Source organism: Schistocerca nitens, chromosome 3, assembly GCF_023898315.1.
Source record: "Schistocerca nitens isolate TAMUIC-IGC-003100 chromosome 3, iqSchNite1.1, whole genome shotgun sequence".
NCBI classification, from domain to species: Eukaryota; Metazoa; Arthropoda; class Insecta; order Orthoptera; family Acrididae; genus Schistocerca; species Schistocerca nitens.
The window spans coordinates 786,163,458-786,180,075 of record NC_064616.1 but is presented as its reverse complement, the minus strand read 5'-3'; positions in this window follow the sequence as shown (position 1 = coordinate 786,180,075).

Here is a 16,618-nt window from a genome sequence, read left to right as displayed (position 1 = left end):
CGGGCCGAACAGCAGAACAGAAGAGACAATGACCGTAAAGTCAGCAAGTTCCACATAAGCGGGCGCTGTCGATTCAGCCGTCAGGGCATCGCCCGACCGGCTCACGTGTTTCTCAGTTGTCGTATGTGAGCAAAGGCCCTCGCCTACATCCCAAGAGCCAATGACCGATGTAAAGAAGATTCTTCGAGAAGCTATTCAACGTGACAGAAGAGGCAATACCCGGCTCACGTGTTTCTCAGTCGTCACATGGGATCAAAAGCCCTCGCCTACATTCCAAGAGCCAATGACCGACGTTAAGAAGATTCTTCGAGGAGCTTCTCAACGTGACAGAAGAGGCAATGACCGTGAAGTCGTTCACCTCCAGTAAATTGAAGTGAATAAATACGCGAGACGCAGTGGGCCAGACAGATGAAGATGAAGACGGAGATGAAGACGAGACGGAGATGAAGACGGAGACGGAGACGGAGACGGAGACGAAGAAGACGAAGAAGTAGCAGTAGCTTTCAGTCAGTTTCGGTGCTGAAGACCGTCATGCAAGAAGAGACTGCATCATGCACAGACGAACCAAGTCCGCCGCTGTAATGGAATAGCAAGCAGCAGCCGCGGCGCCAGAAGACAGAAGTTAAAAGGTACTTGAAGTCTGATCTTTACGTACCCGGGTGACTCGTGAGGACGGGAAGGAGACGGCCTCACATCAGCAGTCACCTGTGAGCTGGGATGAAGATCTGACAGCCGAAGGCTGGCAAGCGGGAGTCCGTGGTTCGAGTCCTGGACACTGGCCTTCCCCCGCCGCGCCGCGGCCGCTTAGAGAAGAGAAACACTGGGACGCCACATCCAAGGTATTATCATCCGATGCACGATTCCGCTCGCAATAATTAAACGGGCCACCTCGCGCTGCGCGTCTCCAGTCAACTGGGCGAGACGGCGACACGAGATACACACCGCTACGCGTAATCAGACGCCGCCGCCACCGCCGCCGCTGCCGCAGCAGAAGACTTCACAAACGACACAGCTGCCACTCTCCGAACCAGAACATTCCGTAAGATACAGTTGTACAAATCTTCAATAAAAGTTATCTTATGTAAAAATGATGTTTCAGTCGACCTCATACCCGAGCCAAGGAAGAACCCACCCTGCCCACATGTTGTTAAGAGAGAAAAGTTAATTTATTTAATATTTTCACCCTGACAGAATGCTTTAGAATGCTCATCCTGACAATTGTCTTGCATCAAAAGAGAAAACCCAGTTACATTTAGTGACAGAAGTGTCACATTTAGTAACACAACTGTTACAGTGTATAGGCCTACAGTGTACTCAATGAACAAGCTTACGACTATTTTCTGGTTACTGTAAATCAGTTTGTTGATGACTGGGCTGGCACTGTGGCCTAGTTTACACCATATTGTAAATATGTGCGGCAATGCTAAGCTGATTATGTGTGTATTTTTTGACGATTTAGAACGGGTATGCCTCGCCGTATTGTAATGCTCATGTTTTTCAAATGTATGGAAGTACAACTTTTGATTATGGAATATTTTATTGTTTTGAGCTGTAGACTGTCTACTAGTTACATTCGATTTTTCCATATTTTGCTACAGATCTGAAGACGGTCACCGCTGTCAGAAACCAGGAAGGACCAACAGTTCTGTGTTCACAGATTGAAATAAAAGAAATTTATTCTATGTACTGGTTGGCTCTGAGCATTATGGGACTTAACTTCTGAGGTCATCAGTCCCCTAGAACTCAGAACTACTTAAACCTAACTAACCTAAGGACATCACACACATCCATGCCCGAGGCAGGATTCGAACCTGCGACCGTAGCGGTCGCGCGGTTCCAGACTGTAGCGTCTAGAACCGCTCAGCCATTCCGGCCGGCATTCTATGTTCTGCTATGTTAGACTAAAATATGATTCCTATACAGCATGTGATTCGTATCACTTTACCACCAGACGTGCTTTAGTTTCTTGAGATGAATATCACATCTGCATATGTCTAAGATGATTATATCGTTTCGTAAAAACTCCGCCCGGACAGGCCTTGAAGGCCCAACGGTACCGACCGACCGCAATGTCATCCTCAGCCCACAGGCGTCACTGGATTCTATTCTTGTGTGTGTATGTGTGTGTGTGTGTGTGATGGGGGGGGGGGGGGGGGGCAAGCGATCAGCACACCGCTCTCCCGGCCGTTATCAGTCTTCATGTCCGGAGCCGCTACTTCGCCATCAAGTAGCACCTCAATTGGCCTCACAAGGGCTCAGTGAACCCCTCTTTAGCCGGCCGGAGTGGCCGTGCGGTTCTAGGCGCTACAGTCTGGAACCGAGCGACCACTACGGTCGCAGGTTCGAATCCTGCCTCGGGCATGGATGTGTGTGATGTCCTTAGGATAGTTAGGTTTAAGTAGTTCTAAGTTCTAGCGACTGATGACCTCAGATGTTAAGTCCCGTAGTGCTCAGAGCCATTTGAACCATTTTTGTGAACCCCTCTTTCGTAAACATCCCAAAACAATTTGCTAATGAGCATTCCTACCAATTTTTTGACAACTGACAATTTTAGATACTGAATAATTTGTCTCTGATGTGTAAAAATTACGCGAAATAGCACCTCGAATTAACAGCTAAGTCGTTTGCTTTACATCCACTACATCTTCGATGGAAATGAAGTGTAACAGGTTATGCGATTTAGTTAAAACTACGGAAATCAACGATGGTGCTGAGTCAAATATGTACATACGATTATATTTTCCACGTGTGCAAACTCTAGGAATCTATAGATGAGAGGATACGGAGCAATAAAAGGTCTAATGAACTTACGTCCCGAATTCGTAGTTTCCATGCTAGAGACCATTTATTAAATCATACTTTGTTACAGAGACTGCAGTCTAACACACGCTGTACCAAGCAGGCTCAGTTACAGTATACATGATCTCTTCCTAGGGGTGTTACTCATATACCATGCCTTAGCGTCCTCTCCCGCCATAGTAATTTGCTATGCTGTGCCCGATTCACTTCTCTTGCTGACTCACCTTGTAGTGGATGTGATACAGCGTTGCACACAATGGTTCCGTATTCGAATCGAGAGCTTGTCGAGCTGATGTTTACTTACAGGAAGGCAAATGGCAACGCGTGGCGGGCAGCAAGGTTGTATCAGGAGACCTACCCTCCGACAACAACCACAGCTATCAATATTTGCAAAGTGTTTCGCCGTTTGTCTGAGACAGGGTCGTTATAGGTGCAGGAAATCATGAGGGCCAGCCATCACAAGGTAAACCAGACGACCGAGTGGAACATTCTTCGTGGCAATTGTTACTACCCTTGTCACTTACAGCGTGTGCAGGACTTATTAGCGACAAACATTCCACATCGGGAGCACTTTTGTCATTAGTTTCTTCACTAGGCAACTACGATTCTGGGATTTGTGTCATCCATTCTATTCGTAGATGAGGCTATCTTTACGCGGTGTGGTATCTTCGACTTTCGTAACAGTCATCTGTGGGATAGTATGCAGAGCCCCCATGGCATGATGACAGCGAATCATCAGCATCAGTGTAGCCTGAATGTGTGGCCGGGATAAATGGCGACCTATTTTGGGACTAGACTTCCTCCCACGTCGCCTAACAGGTCGGAACTATCGGCGTTTCTAGCGCGTGACTTTGCCTCCCCTGCTGGCAGAAGTGCTATTGATGACTCGAGGGGTTGTGTGGCTGCTACTTGATGGTGCTCCAGCCCACTTCGCCGTTAACTTCCGAACGCATCTTAATCGTGTGTTCCCTCGCCGATGGATCGGACGAGGAGGTCCAGTTGCATGGCCTGCTCGTTCACCGGACCTCCACCAGTGCGATTTCTTGTTATGGGGCCATCTCAGGGGTATCATGTATGCAGAGCCCATTTCATTGTGGAGACACTGGAGCAGCGTATTCATGCTACGTTTGACACCGTTAGGATGCAGCCTGGCCGATATGAACGTGTGAGACAGAACATGCTACGGCACGTAACGCATGTGTTGAGGCACATGGAAGCCATTTTCTACACATACTCTAACTGTGGCTGCATGGTATAGCGCGTATATTAGACTGCCGTCTCTGTAACAATGTACGATTGAACAAATCATCTCTAGCATAGAAACCATGCATTTCCGGACATGAGTTCGTCAGATCTTTTTTGCTCCGTATCCTCTCATTGATCAATCCCTAGAGTCTGTACATGGAGGAAAAAATCACCTTGTATAAATTAACGTGGCGCTCACCATCATCATTTTGCCGTCACCTGATTTCGTAGTTTTCAACTGAATGTGGTCTCAAAAGACGATCATTTTAAATTGTAATACTGAAGCCATTTTTTTTGTGTAGCCAATGTAGAGCACAAATACATTGAAACGGCGAGCAAATTTGAAGTTACAACGAAACAACTTTGTTGCTCAATTGTATAACTCATTATTAAATCGAAATTCTTACCCGGAAGTCCTTTTTTTTGTTATTCTAGCTAATACTGATATCTAATGCGTTGTCTTCTGTGAAATTCTATTCTGGGTTTATTTTAAATGGGACTCTATACACCTCTGAATGGATTATTAATAATTTCAATGAAAATTTCATCACTTGCCGGGAAATAAGCTAAGAATGGGTTAGAAGTCTCTTAGTATAGAACAACTTCTGCCTGGCTATATTATGTTTACGACATAATGGAATGAAGTTGCTCCGTTTAGAAAGGAGTGCTGGAAGTTTCGTATTGGCACCTGTTGAAAACGTTGTCTAAATTTTTACTATATCCAGTTACAGGCAAAAAGCATAGTATGAAGATGTTGCTAAGTTTGTATAGGGAGGAATACGGTAGTTAGTATAGGTGTACGGCTTGTGTTAAAGACGATACTGGAACATGAAATGTGAAATTATACGCACATCATAACGAGTTTTGCATCACCTCCGTTCCGAGAGTTCCGGAACCTGTAAAGAAAACTGGAATACAGATCAACATAAACATCAATTCCGCCCTTTTTATAGCTCATGAAAACCTCACATTGCGTGTTGTACCACCATACAGCGAGATCTTAAGAGGTGGTGGTCCACATTGCTGTACACACCGGTACCTCTTGGCATACTATGCACAAGTACATCGCCCGCATCCCGTGGTCGTGCGGTAGCGTTCTCGCTTCCCACGCCCGGGTTCCCGGGTTCGATTCCCGGCGGGGTCAGGGATTTTCTCTGCCTCGTGATGGCTGGGTGTTGTGTGCTGTCCTTAGGTTAGTTAGGTTTAAGTAGTTCTAAGTTCTAGGGGACTTATGACCACAGCAGTTGAGTCCCATAGTACTCAGAGCCATTTGAACCACAAGTACATCGAGGCATTGTTGGTCCAGATTGTCCCACTCCTCAACGGCGATTCGGCGTAGATCTCTCAGAGTGGTTGGTGGGTCACGTCGTCCATAAACAGCCCTTTTCAGTCTATCGCTGGCATGTTCGATAGGGTTCATGTCAGAAGAACATGCTGGCCACTCTAATCGAGCGATGTCGTTATCCTGAAGGAAGTCATTCACAAGATGTGCACGATGGGAACGCGAATTGTCGTCCATGAAGACAATGCCTAGCCAATATGCTGTCGATATGGTTGGGCAGATCACCTTTGGTTTTATCGAATGAAACCATCCTGGGGCTCACATCCAGTGATTTACGAAAGTAACAGGTAACGATAATCACGATATCTGGTTGGATACTGGTCATCTGAGTCCACTGTCTAAGCAAATATTATTTCAGTTGGGTAATCTATAAAATTAAGTGTTGCGCAGTGTCATTCCGGAATACCACTTTACATTATGATCTGGAGTACAGTTGGGTATTATGAGCGATCTCAACTGTGGCAGATTGTAGGTACTTCAAACGGCGTCTGCTTTGTCTAGGAGTTTACAGATCGCGAAAACATGCCTACGTTTAGTATGTTCTTGAAACTACATTCCCACAAGGCAGTAAACAATAACAGGACGCAAGAAACATTCAATACTTTTTCTCTGCATGATCATTACTGCTGGTTACTTGGTCTGTTGACTGGTCTCTAATTTTCTCTCATTTCAGCATCCTGCGTCTCGTTCGTGACATTCATACAGTACAAGATATAATTAAACGTTGGTCTGGGATAGAAGCTACCTAGAACACTTTTCCTCAAGCACAAACTCCAAATTTGATTCGGTGCCACGACGTGTAAATGCTCTTATCGTAGAACGTAGAGTGTTTTTCAGACACGGAATTTGGAAATCCAATATCGTGTTATTTCTTTCCACATCGAAGCCTTCTTTTATCAGTATAATTCATACGCGAACTAAATTTCATTCAAGGTAATGATTCCTACACTGATTCAATATTAAGAACTTAAAGTGGTATAAGAAGAGAAAAGAATGAACATTATTGTTTAAAACCTAGGTCAGAGGCAGTTTTACAAACAGTGTTGTAGAAAAACTATAGCATAACATGAAGTAGTCTTATGAGTAACGTAAACATTGGTAAGTGTTAGAATAAATGTGAAACGTGTCTAATTTCTTAATTTTTAAAATATTGCATAACAAAAGAAAATTTTCTGTTGCGGAAGTCATTGCACAAAATGAGATATAAGGTCGTATAAGAGAAGAAAAATAGCTTCTACAAAAGAACGACACTACGTCTCATTTTGGGCTGTGTTTAATTAAGTTGTGAATTTCTTTATTTGATGTTTAGAATTATACGAAACTGAAACGTGGGGAATAAAAAGAATTGCGCGGCGGCAGTAAGAAACTGTTGCATTTGATGAACAAAGACACATGTTTCTGACAGAACGTGACCTGAAAAGGGTGAATTTTTCTGGGTCGCCTACCCTAGTACAACCCACCGCTACACAAAAAGGGGGAGAAACAAAATGTCTGTAAATACAGAGCAATGTTATTTCTGCAAGTGGCATACAAAATATCAGCAAAATTTCCCTGAACAGACTTGGAGAAACTTTAGACAAACAACAGAGAGAATCAGAGGAATTTAGAAAGTGGAGATCTTGCACATAACAGAATTGTCACATAATATCAATATCCCACCAAGAAATGTTATTCAGATAATATTATATTTATTCATTTCAAGAAGGCATTTCATCCTGTCGACAGATAAACAAAAGAAAAGGTAATTAGAGAATTCGGTGTTAAAGCAAAATTAGCAAACATAATACGTGGAACTGTCACAAATACGACTTCTGAAGTTTAAAAAAATGTTGAAATGTGTGTGAAATCTTATGGGCTTAACTGCTAAGGTCATCAGTCCCTAAGTCTACACGTTACTTAACCTAAATTATCCTAAGGACAATCACACACCCATGCCCGAGGGAGGACTCGAACCACCGCCGGGACCAGCCGCACAGTCCATGACTGCAGCACGTTAAACCGCTCGGCTAATCCCGCGCGGCTCTGAAATCAAATTTACTGGGGAAGTTCAAATGGTTCAAATGGCTCTGAGCACTATGGGACTTAACTTCTGAGGTCATCAGTCCCCTAGAACTTAGAACTACTTAAACCTAACTAACGTAAGGACATCACACACATCCATGCCCGAGGCAGGATTCGAACCTGCGACCGCAGCGGTCGCACGGTTCCAGACTGTAGCGCCTAGAACCGCTTGGCCACTCCAGCCGGCCTACTGGGGAAATATCTCAGTGATTTTAAATAAAAATTGATGTCAGGGAAGGAAATAGCTTACACCTTTAAAGTTTTTGTTTCGAAAAATTTGTAGGAATCAGGAATCCGGAGCTAAAAAATCACAAATTTGAACCAACGAAATCAAATGGAATTAAGGTAAACTGCTTGGTTTTTGTAGGCAATTCTGCAATACTTTCAGAATATGTGACGGAAGCAGTTACACAAAGAAAACTTTTGGAAATAAATATTGATCTCAATATTTCAGCTCGAAAAACAAAATTGATGAAAAATATAAAAAATGCACCAGAGTATAAAGAAACACAAATAGTTAAAATAGAGCGAGTTAACAAATTTAAATATCTTGGAGAAACTACACAACAGAATGGGCAAGAAAACTTTCCATTGGATGTAAGATTTAATAAAATGGAAAGAATCTTCCCCAAAAAATATCTATAACGTAATATGCCCATCTAGGGAAACAGAACTAAAACATTACACCACAGTGGTAAGAGCGAAAAGCTTACGCCCCTGTTCAAAAATGGTTCAAATGGCTCTGAGCACTATGGGACTCAACATCTGAGGTCATCAGTCCCCTAGAACTTAGAACTACTTAAACCTAACTAACCTAAGGACATCACACACATTCATGCCCGAGGCAGGATTCGACCCTGCGGCCGTAGCAGCCGCGTGGTTCCGGACTGAAGCGCTTAGAACCGCTCGGTCACAGGGCCGGCTTACACCCATGTTAATGCTTAACGATGAACGATACTCTGGACAGAACAGACGTACCTGAAAGACGGACTACTAGAAAAAATAATGGATTCAATACAAACTAAAGACGTTGGAAAATGAGGAATAACGACGGGATTTACGAAAATATGGATAAATTATTAGAAGTAGTGGTAAAATGAAGATTAATCGTCTATGGACGCTTCTGCCGAATGAATGAAAAACAGGCTAACCGAACAATTGTTCCTGTGTTCAACGAAAAAGAGGTCGACAATAGCATGGATTACAATAATAATAAAGAACGAAACAATATCAATGAAACGGAAATAATAGAAATAAATATTTTTAAGTATAAAATACCGAGATCAGACGGCTTTTATGCTTTAGAAATAGGAAATAGGGAACAATAAAGACAGAAGAAACAAAAAATATGTGTAGAACATGGCGTCTTGGAAAAATAGGAAACAATAGAGATTGAAGAGGAACTAGAGTTGCTACGTGATCCTAGTTTGTCAATGCGAAGATACGTCACGCTAGTAATTAACGAAAATAGCATCGTCTCAACTGACGGTCTTAACAAACTGTCAGATAGGTTTGTAGCAATACGTTCCTGTGCGTATCGCGAATACAGTAAAATATCTGTTCTTCTTTAGCCGTCGGATAAAAGCCACAGGGCTTTTCTTGCACCAAATTTACTCCGTATACATGGTGGCCCAAACGTCCGTTAACATTTGAAAATTCAGTACTTCATGGAGTAATTTTGGTCGAGAGGAAAAATTGACACATATGCTTGAAATAACATGGGGGTTTATTGAAACAGAAAAAGTGCAGAAAATGACCAACAAATGGCACTTCATATTACACAGAGGCAATAATTAGCACAACAATTCATTTTAGCAAAGACGATATTCTTTACCTGTAATTGAGGGACAATGTTTCGAACAGCACTGTACAGTATATCAGTAGGTATGGGGAGAAATTGCCATCGGATGTTGTCTTTTAGCAATGACGTCCGACGATCGTGGTAGTCCTACGACTTCAGGTAACCTCACAAACAATAATCGCACGGACTGAGATCTGGGCACCTGGGAGGCCAAGCCTGAGGGACGTGACGGCTCAGCACGCAATCCTCACCAAACGATACGCACAAGAAATGTTTCATACGTGTAGCAATATCGGGTGTGGCCCCGTCCTGCGCTAAAGTCATACTTCCAGCAGGTGATTATCAGCCATGTTAGGCGTGATCTGACTCCCTCTCTCACTAAAGCTCATTTTATACACGATTCTCATGCGACGTCACTGCCATATTAGTGTCCAGCGCCATCTGTTGGCCAGTGTTTGTACTAATTTTTGATTTCAACTGTGTCAGTCATGTTTGCCAATTTTTACCCCTCTACTCACATTATTCTATAAATTACTGCATTTTCAAATGTTAACGGACTTTTGGGTCAATTTGTAGGTACTGTATACGTAGCAGCAGAACCTTCATCAAGTCAGAAAAATTAAAACAAAACAACTTATTTAGCTCTCTGAAAATATAATTAGACTTCCCAAGCTGCTGAAATTATACTTATCTCCTTCCGAAGAATGCAGAGTTCAGGCGTTGGGGTCAGCGAAGATTGAGAATGTAGCGTCAAAGCTTCTTCGGTTTGTTTCGTATCCTACATCGTTATGCAACCCATTCACCATCTGTGTCAAGTGGTTGCATGCACTGCGACTGCAGAAGGCGTAAGACGGGGCTTTTAAAAAGTAAGTTACGCGTTATTGGTTGAAATGGCTCTCAGCACTATGGGACTTAACTTCTGAGGTCATCAGTCCCCTAGAATGTAGAACTACTTAAACCTAACTAACCTAAGGACATCACACACATCCATGCCCGAGGCAGGATTCGAACCTGCGACCGTAGCGGTCGCGCGGGTCCAGACTGAAGCGCCTAGAACCTCTCGGCCACCGCGGCCGGGTACGCGTTATTATGGCAGGCTCTGTAGCTTTTATAGAATGTTGCAGTACACTTCAGAGTGATACAGGTACATGATATTATTTACCAACACAGTCACCAAGCCTCTGTAAACAACGGTAGAAACGTTCTACCTGTGGTTCAGTCCCTCAGCGTTACAAATCTAGTCACTGGTCACGGAGCCATTCGACAACCGTAGTGTGAACGTCCTCGGTGTTGAAGTATCTACAATCACTTCCAATCACTTCCTCGATTGCTTGGACGCTTGCATGGGGGCTTAATTAAAATCAAATGCAAATAATTTTAATTTTTGATTTTGTAACTGTCTGTTCGGTTACGTAGTCTCGTAAACGGTTGGCCCTGACTAGTATTATTACGCTATCTGGCTGCATAGAACAACAACAAAGAATGAAATGAAAATTTTCGTTAACACAATTAATTAATTAATTAAGTCCCCAGCAACTATAAAACCTACGAAACCAAAACACAAGTGTCACTGTTCTGTGTGTGGAAGTATGACTCAACGTACACATCTGGCACGGTTCTTCTTCAACAAGACAAGAAATTTCAAATACCATTTATACTGAAATAATTTAAAAAAATAGAAATACTATAATTACGCAAGAAAACCAGAATTACACTCTAATCCAAGAACACAAGCCAGATGCTTTGTTGACTGAACCTGTAATGACGCATTATTTAAGACACTGAAATAATGAAAAAAAACACAGAATATTTTACCTTCATATATGTTGACGAAAAGCACTCTGATCATTACAGTATTTCCATTTGAACCATCTGCTGTCTATCCCATCAAACAACTGCATAAAACATGGAACAAGCACTCCTTACTACAACATCTCGACAAGCCTTGCCCACTAGCACATCTCAACACGAACTGACTACTACGAGTCCTCGACAAGCACTGCCCACTACGACGTCTCAATAATCACTGCTAGTGGAGGCGGCGGAACAATACTCTCTAGCGCGATCTCTGGCGCTGTGGCTCAGTGTAGCCACCTTTCATATGCCCTTCCTCCACGGGCTAGAATTTGATGGTATTTTTGCCAGCATTGGTGGTGAAAATACCACCAAATTCGTCAAAAAAATACAGACAAAAATAAAAGATAATATTAATACGTAAATATCACATACTAGATAACATTTTGGCTTTGCACTGACCTTTCAATAACCTAATATATAAAATACAGTAAGCAATACAAATTCTTTCATACATGTGACTTTACATAACAGTTTACACAAGTATTATGTGGTTAAACAGTTCAATCAATAGCGTCAGCAATGACGAATATGTGCAGGTAAGAGTCTCATAACTTTTCACAAACAGTAATACACAAAAAATCAGTTTATACAAATATTCACATAAACGCTTTCCATAGCCCAAGAAACAAGTAGTTGACAGTTCCAGCGGTAGCACCCAGCAATGGTCAACAGGTGCAAAAACCAACAAGTGACATTTTTTCAGTAGAAACAGTCCATCAGTGGCACCCAGTAATGTTGAATAGGTGCAGACACCAACAAGTAACACCATTTCAGTATAAGCAGTTCCATTAGTGGCACCAGCAATGTTGAGCAGGTGCACACAGCAACAGGTGACATCTTTTCAGTAGAAGCAGTCCATCAGTGGCACCCAGCAATGTTGAGCAGGTGCCGACACCAACAAGTGACATCATTTCGGTAGAAGCAGTCCATCAGTGGCACCCAGCAATGTTGAGCAGGTGCAGACATCAACAGGTGACATCATTTCAGTAGAAGCAGTCCATCAGTGGCACCCAGCAATGTTGAGCAGGTGCAGACACCAACAAGTGACATCATTTCAGTAGAAGCAGTCCATCAGTGGCACCCAGTAATGTTGAATAGGTGCAGACACCAACAAGTAACACCATTTCAGTATAAGCAGTTCCATTAGTGGCACCAGCAATGTTGAACAGGTGCAGACACCCACAAGTAACATCTTTTCAGTAGAAGCAGTTCATCATTGGCACCCAGCAATGTTGAGCAGGTGCAGACAGCAACAAGTGACATCATTTCAGTAGAAGCAGTCCATCAGTGGCACCCAGCAATGTTGAGCAGGTGCTGACTGCAGTCCATAATATTCACTTTCACTAATCACACTGTTCATCAGCAGAAATTAAACATGTCCTAGTGGCACGAATCATGTAGAAAAAGTGCAAGTAACAGTCCATAATATTCACTATCACTAATTAGACAGTTCATCATACAAATAATATTAAACACACAAATGATATCAGATAATTGTCATATTAACTATTACAGTACACAAATAACAGTAAACCTATAATGTTTATGGGTGTCAGTGCAAGCCACTACAAACAAGTAAGATTATATTTAGGAGATAGGTTGGGATCACTTCTCTGGGATTATAAAAGGAAAACACACAAAACACACTCACTCATCTTTCATCCACATTAAGTACTACTGTGTAATTGAATAGTGTTAACTGTGTAAATGCAATTCTGTCAAAATTTTATGTTCATCATGTGTATCAAGTAGTAGTGGCAGCAATGTATAACAGTCAATAATAGTTAGTCAACGTCATAGTCATCATGTCAAGACCAATGTTTGCCAAGCCAGATCAAAATGTACGGTTGCTGAACAACTGTCAGTGACCCAAGATATGCAATTACTTCCTCTCTCAAAAAAAAAGTATGTACTGCTTATTGATTTAACAAAGTGTGTGTGTAGACAATCTTCCTTCTATTTAAGTGTTCTAGTCTGCCATCTTCATCCTCCTTGTTCCATATAGACCAACAAAAAAAAAATGCTCCTCACTTAGTTTACCTCTTATCCACCAAAACTCCAATAATCATAATACCTCTTACGTTGATACATATCAATATCATCAATAATACCTCTTCAATACGTCGATACATATAAACCTTGTCATCAATATTATTTACCTTACCTCTTGTCCACGAAAACTCCAATAATCATCAACTTCACATAATCTCACTCCAATAATCATCAACTTCACATAATCTCAATACCTCAATAATACCTCTTCAGTACGTCGATACATATAAACCTTATTACCAATATCATTTCACTTCCATAAAAACTCTTTCTTCTAGTCAGTCTCCTCGAACAAGTACAGATAAAATCCTAGTGCAAACCTCAATTCATCATCTCATGCAATCCGAAGACACAGTGTCCACACACAACCTCTGTATAATCCACCTGATCCAAATATTCTACTCATTATGAATCATAAAACACATTTTGGTTTCCTTGTTCATCATTAAATAAAAGAAATGCATACATGACCTCTAACAGACTTTAGTTCGAATAACTTTCAGAAATTAAGTACGATTACGGAGTGTGAATGATCACAATATTTCACAGTGTGTACACCACTTCAAGAATCATGGCAGAAGCAAACATGTGGAGTATTTTTTGTGTCAAGTGTCACTTCCTATTTCAATTGCTCACGAAGAATGCAGTGTCATAACTGTCAATGGTCTAAACCTAATGTTGGTGTGTCATGTCGTTAGCTTCCTTCCTATTAGCATAAATTTATACAGCTTCCATAAAACCTCCAGCTCATGTGACTTCAATGAAGTTTCTTGTACTAATGTCGTTCGTCGAATTACTGCAGTTCATTTTCTTATCTTAAAAATGAAAGGCACTGAGCATAAGCAAAACAAGCAATAGCGAGTAAATATACCAGTAGAGAACAGAATGTCAACAAGTGGATGCAGCACAATTCCTACAACGAGGCTCTGCCAAGCGAACAATCTATAATTAATACCACAGTGTAACCTAAACTCTATGTTCGTACACAGTATATCAGCATTTCTATACACCAAATTAAAGAGTACTTATGACAACAAACAGAAATGTGTAAATATGCAATCCATACGCAAAGCAGCAAATATGTATCTTACATAATAAACAGGTCATTATCATCATATCAGCATAAGCAAATAAATGTTCATATGTGACCTTAATAAGTAAACATGAAGGTGCAAGCAGATAAATCACAAAGTATAACTTACATACATAACCACAGTCAGCACAATTAATCAGTTGACAATTACAATTTAAATAAATAAGCACAGCAGGCACATAATAAAAAAATATGACATCAGTGAAAAAGCATAGCAGCCAAGCGATGCATAATATACATAAGTAACAACACTGTTCATTAATCAATAATTGTCAAAATCAGCAAATGTACACAAGCACGTCGCTTCACAAGTAAATTCATAGAACATGAAATTAGCACAAAGTATGAATCACGTAATCGCGAGCAGCAAATTACATCTAAAATACGTACCTAAGTGGATATATGTTACCTGCAAAATAAACTCAATTAATAGTTACCCTTTTTAGTTTATTACTTTTTTTTTCTTCGAAATTACATTCTTCCTGAAATTTTCTCCATAGCAAGTCGTCTTAACGTCGGACACGCACAGAATTTACCTGAAGGTCTTAAATATTTTACAACCGTATCCTGAAAAATACTGAAAGTTAATAACATAATTCATCAAGTCACTATAGCTTTATACTGAATTTAATCCGAGAAATTAGACTGTGTATTTGTTTACGGCTGTCAGTGCATTCGCACTGAGCGCTCGATCAGCTGTAGGCGCGTGACGTGGGAAGTGATTGTTTGCGGTCAACGACTGCCTTGTGCGGCGCGCAGACTTCACTGTTGCTTTGAGTATCTGCCGCCGCCGGAACACGGCGCGGTATCCTTGTATTCTCTGCATGTTTACATGTAGCTGTTAGTTTCTCTGAAGTATGTCATTCCACAAAAATTTTTACGTTCGATATATGATGTATTCCCTTAGAGCGCCGAGATTTAAGAGTTTCTACTTCAACAGTGTTATCATGAATAATTTTGCGAATTCTATATGGACCGTTATAAAGCAGAAAAAAATTTGCGACATAAGCCTTTTCCTTTATGAGACAAACGATGAGACTTAATTAACACCTTTTGACCAACCGACAAAATTTTTAAACGACCAGGACGTTTAGCTGATTTCTCTCTTCTTGCAGCCGCAGACGCAATATTTCGTAGAGCCAGGTTGACAACTTCAGAATGCCGCAGTTTCCGTGAAGGCGGAAAAGGAACGATTTCAGAAATGCGATTTGTTGGTACTTTATTTTTTAATATCAATATAGGCGGTAAAGAAGTTGAGTCATTAGGAAGTTCATTCAGAATGTTTTGAAAAATATGAAGATACTGATCCCAAGTTCTGTGATTCTGATGACAATAAAGTCGACACAATTTATTGATTTCCTTCATCCATCTCTCTGAAGCATTAGACTGAGGGTGAAAAAGTGAAATGAAGATTGGTTTAATCTTACGACGCCGTAGAGTACGAAGCCAAATTTTAGAGCGAAACTGTGATCCATTATCTGATATAACCTTATCAACATGACCCACTTCTTTAAGAAAATGTTTGATGAAAGCGTTACATACTGAACGAGCTGTTGCTTTGCGTAAAGGTGTAAAACACACATATTTTGATGTCAATTCCACTGCTACGAAAATGTACGCAAAACCATTAGTAGAACGAACCACTGGACCGAACAAATCGACTGCAGCCATGTCCTTTTAATTTCGCTGGAATGATAGGAAACAACGGTGCTCTGTGAGAAACAGTTGGCGGCTTAGCTTTTTGACATAATTTGCATTTGGCAAGAACAGATCGAATACGTTTTTCCATATTACTGAAGTAGCAATTTTCTCGTAATTTGTGAAAGCATTTTCTGGGACCAAAGTGCGCATAACTGAAGTGTGTAAACGAGGTGTGGCCAAATCATCGAATCTAACAAAGCGTCTAAGAAAATTACAAACACCAAGGAAACTACGAACATCACGTTTTATGGTAGGAACAGCATAATTACGAATAGCGTCTAGTTTCTCTGGATCAGGAAGAATACCTTCTGTAGAAATAATGTGACCGAGAAATTTCACCTGAGAACGACCAAATTCAGATTTTTCCAAGTTCTCTGTAATGCCAACTCTTGCAAAAATACGTAATAAGTAATCCAAAATTTTGTTGTGCTCACTCCAAGAACGTTTAGCAATAAGAATATCGTCAACATATGAAGTAATATTGTCATGAATATAAACAGGTAAAATTTCATTTAAATTACAAATGAATGCTGCAGAAAATATAGTAAGTCCAAACGGTAATTTCCGAAGTCACTTTTGGGTAAAACAGTCAAATCCGGTTATTCTTTACCTACTGTCTAGATAGATTGATAGTAGAAGAGTTGTTTTTATAGATGCAAATGGTTCA